Source organism: Oryzias melastigma, linkage group LG3 (genome assembly GCF_002922805.2).
Source record: "Oryzias melastigma strain HK-1 linkage group LG3, ASM292280v2, whole genome shotgun sequence".
NCBI lineage: Eukaryota > Metazoa > Chordata > Actinopteri > Beloniformes > Adrianichthyidae > Oryzias > Oryzias melastigma.
This window is the reverse complement of record NC_050514.1, coordinates 11,504,079-11,508,527: the sequence shown is the minus strand read 5'-3', so window position 1 is coordinate 11,508,527 and position 4,449 is coordinate 11,504,079. Positions and strand designations below refer to the sequence as shown.

The 4,449-nt window shown below is 41.2% G+C and overlaps 2 protein-coding genes across 6 annotated transcripts in view; one reads left to right on the top strand and one right to left on the bottom strand.

The window, feature by feature from the left end:
- scml2 (Scm polycomb group protein like 2) overlaps positions 1–1,046 on the bottom strand; it is a 21,793-nt gene extending 20,747 nt beyond the window's left edge. The window contains exon 1 of the mRNA XM_024296011.2: positions 942–1,046. The gene's annotated coding sequence lies outside the window, so the exon portion shown is untranslated. The remainder of the gene's footprint in view (positions 1–941) is intronic.
- A 2,054-nt stretch (positions 1,047–3,100) lies between these two features.
- Positions 3,101–4,449, top strand: part of cdkl5 (cyclin-dependent kinase-like 5) — a 71,676-nt gene continuing 70,327 nt past the window's right edge. For 4 of the 5 annotated variants that reach the window (XM_024295405.2, XM_024295404.2, XM_024295403.2 and 1 more), the window contains exon 1: positions 3,101–3,425. The gene's annotated coding sequence lies outside the window, so the exon portion shown is untranslated. Of the gene's footprint in view, positions 3,426–4,033; positions 4,068–4,449 lie in introns of all 5 variants that reach the window. The other variant, XM_036209606.1, reaches the window with a different exon arrangement.

Below are 4,449 nucleotides of genomic sequence, written 5' to 3'. Positions count from 1 at the left end.
CCCCCTGCCCTGGACATTAAAAGGTCAGACCACAAAAAAGTCAGATTTTGAAAAGAAAGTAGCAGGTTTTTCTGGTTTAAAGTAAATGATTTACTCTTTTTTTCTCTGACTGACTCATCCAACTTTGAATTATAAATCATGCAGAGCTCCCAGACAGCTGCAGTTTTTTGAGTTTTTGATCATAGAACTTAGTTCAGAGAGATCAAAGGAGGAAGAGTGGTGTCAATAAAAGCCTCGGTCTCCGGTTGGAGCAGAAAAAGACGCGTTTGGCCTCCTCTGAGCTGACGTGCAGCAGGAGAGGGGAGAATGGATGATCTGACCCCGGAGAGAGCAGCGTGAGGCGCCGCAGGGCGTCACCTTAACATCCCAACTGACCAGCACATCCCATCCCGACATGATGACAGTTTCTAATCACAGCCTCATTATATTAAACAATTAGGGCATAATTACAGAAGCTTTGGCTGATCTGACAGTGTGCGTCTTTTGTGTTTGTTTTTGGCTGCAGGAATGCAAAAGAAAACAAGCACGTGATTGCATTAGACGCGGAGAAAAGTGTGTGACGCATTTTTAGGTTATGGGCACATTTGGTGGGCGGGACACTTTCCTGCAACAGCCGAAACGCAGCAAACGCACCAAAAGGCGGGATAGTGCACGTCTGCACCCGAAAGCGTTGCGTTTAGCCGCGTCTCGTGCGGGATCGGGTGCAGAAAAGGCGAATTACTCAGGCGTGCGGGCAGGGTGAAGGGGAGAGCCCCCCGTGAGCGCCAGGGTCCCTGCTGCCTGCACAGGATCCAGTGTAAACACGCCGCTGCTGTCTGTCTGTCGGTGCGCAGACAAAGAGCAGGAAAGAAGCGCGCCTTCGAGCGCAGCCCCGGAACCGAACGACACCCAACGCGCTCCCTGGCACCGCGGGAGAGAACCAACGACACACGAGCCCTTACCGAGCCTCTGACTGCGCCGCTTTGATGAGAGGACCCTCACTTTATTTCAGATGCGAGCCGCCATATTCGCTGCACCTCCGCGCATGTCCACAACAGTGCTGTAATTCATATTTTCCACTGGAGGCTGGAGAACAGCAGAGTGGAGGAGGAGGAGGGACTGATCATTACTTCATTTCAATAAGAATTTTAAATATATATATGTTTTAGTTTAATTATTAACAAGTCAGGTGGAAACGAAATAATTGGCTGCTTTCCCATTTGAAGGCAGTAAAGGTGATGGCAGCCATGCAGGTACCAAGGTCACTTTATTAAAAGGGGAACAACATGGTCACCTTAAATAAAAAATAATCAACCTGTGAGAGAAAATGATTACACAATTTAGCAAAAAAATAAAGGAAAAATAAAAATTATTTTCAAGCTCTTTAAAGACTACGAAACTAAGTCTGTTTTTGTAATTTTAAATAAACTAATTTAGTTCATCTTGGGATCTAATTCAAACAATGAATAGTAAAGGATTGTGTTTTTATTTTAACATTTATTCTATTTTTGATAATTATTTCCTTGTGAATAATTCATTATTTAATGACCTAAAAATTGAACAAACTTGCAAAAATCTCTTAATCTTTCATTAACATGACGTTTATTCATGGTTAATTATCATAGCACTGCAGCTTATGTCAATGAAATAACTTTAGAAAATACATATTCATTGTTTTGTTTAGTATTTTGTTTGTTTAAGATGATCTGTTTTATTTAGACATATTCAATAGAAATACATTTTTAATGGAGGAACTAACTTCAATCCTAAACGAGGGATGTGTGATAAAAATATAACACAAAAATATAACACATATATGTGTAAAAACGCATTCTGGGTAAATTTGGATGCATGCATTCAAAAATAATATATTTGTTAGTAGTTTTTATACTTTATGTGGACTTTATGACAACTGTGGTTCTAATGTATCCTCTATTGTTTTGTTGTACTTCATTCAAAATAGCATAAATAAAAGCTTTCATAAATAGAAAAGCTTAAGAACTATCCATTACATGTTTGAGAAATATTGTTTATTGAGGCAAAATATTGCAGTTGTTTAATTGTCTATTTTTTCATTCATTCACATTTAGCGTAATTTTTAGCTTTTACTTTGAAAATTCCCAAATTTCAGTTGAAATTGTTTAATTTTACTTTATTGATTAATTGATTCCAATCATTAACAAAATAAAAAAATCCCACAGCTTTACCGAACTCATTAAAGAAATATAAAAATGCATTGATAAAAAAGACACATTTCACATTTTATTTATTAACCCTAGAACACTTTCCCAATGAAAAAAATACACCATCACTTTATCCGATTTAATATACCCAATAAAAAGTATTTATCATCAAAAAATAGATAAAAATATGACAACACATGATAAATTAGCGTCGTTTTCTTTTGTTTTCAACTGTGGTAACAAAATGGAATATAAAAATAGGAAGATAAAAAAATGTTGCTTAAAACTTTTAAGAAAAAAATCATAAAATAATAATAATAACAGACTTGGCCGTAGATAAATCCATTCCTGGGACATGTGACTTTACCCAGGGACCCATGACACATGAAAATGCAACATCATCATGCATATACTTGTGCTGGGGTGAAAATCACCTGGTATAGTGCTCTAGGGTTAAATCTAAGGTCAAGTAGGGCTTGATTTATTGTTTGAAAAGGAGTGGGAAGAAGCAAACCCCATTGAAAACATCTCCAAATGTTTTTCTGAAATGTTCCAACAGTTTTCATCCAAAAGGAGGATACATTTTCTTTAATGTTGGCAAATCTACTAAATATTGGTGTAATCATTGTTGTTTAACTGTATTCATTTTTTTCCGAGTTGGTCTACATCCTGACCTTTGGAAGCTGAAGTCACATCTTCCTCTTTATCAAGCAGAGGAGTAAAAATATCCCTAAAGTTGATACATGCTCCTTTCTCCTGCGCGTCGTGAAAGAAGAGGTGCCTGTGAAAAACGGAAGGTTATCACTTAGGACACGCATTAAGATGACAAACATCCCACACATTTACTAGTTAACGCATCGGATTGGGATCCATTAAGTTTTCCTTTGCTTCTGGAGGATGGGAACGCACTGCTGGAACGCGCAGACGTCTGCGTTCCCATTGGCTGTGCGCAGCGTCGCTCAGAGGAATGACGACTTTTTTTCCGCTGCTGTAGAAATCTGATGCTGAGGAGATGAACACGGAGCCCCTGATGGACTGTGGACAGCACGGACTCCCCCGTAATCGCTGTGATGCCTGCAGATCATCCACCCAAAGTCGGAGGACTATTTGATCGTGTCACGACGCACTGCCCGTTTTTTGGTGCTCGACACTCCACATGATGCTCCCTCTTCATCCCACATCATCGTTTTCACGGGAATGATGCTGTGTGCTCCACAGACCGAACTCCATCACCTCCTCACAGGCGACACACCACATCTGCAGGTAAACGACGCTTCCTTCCTTTCGATGCCAAACTGTTCCCTTCTCATCATTTTTTTCTGCGCTGCCACATCCACGTCCTGATTGTTGCTCTACGGGTAAACGCTATTTGTGGCCCCTGTTGTGCAACACCGTGAACGTGGCCCGTGAACTGGGTTATGATGTGTGCACGGGCTGCGCTGTGTAGGCTGGGAAACGCGTGGACAGCGATGGAATGGTGGTGCGCTCCGCAACGCAGCGACAGGAGAGACGCAGTTCGGCGCAGAGAGGAGCATTACTATCCCCCCTTCTCGCTCCCTCCCTCTCACCTCATACTCACGCGCAAACACTCTCCCGTGCGCGCAGACACACGCACTCACCTATTCAATTTTCCAAATTCTCTCTGTGCGATTCGGTTCTCTTTGCATGCAACATGCGCCTGCTGCACGATTTCTCCTTTCTCTCCAAGTTGGCTCTGACTTTTGCAGGCATTTATCTGCTTGTTGCTTTGGTTTGAAGCGTCAGCTCTTAATACAAGCAAAACATACTTGGAGCTTTTCATTAGAATTATAACTTAAAGCCTCCTCAGTTGCTCCGTAATTGCAGGCTTTCATCATATTTTGTCTGTTCAGATTCCTCCCTGGTGGCAGCACCCTGCATCCTTAAGTGAGTAGCCATGGATGGCCTCCACATCCACATTATTTCTTCCCCTTGGAAAGACTGAGCTGTGTGGAGTGTACACTGCATTGGAGAACGCCCACACGGGCACATGAGCCAAGTCAACATTAAAGTGCTTTTGCACCACTGAACAAATGAAGCGTTTACAAATAAAATTGGACCGATACAGTGAGAATCTGCAACAGTTTGATGCCAGTAGCATTTCATTTTTTCTCTAATTGTGCTCTTTTTTTTAAACCCTTTTTTTTCTCTTTTTTTTGGCCATGACAGAATGAGGTCTACGTCTTCAGGCGCTGTCATTTACTGTCTTTTTTCCCTCCTACTGTCCAAACAAAACATTAGCACTATCACATGTATGGGAATGCCAATA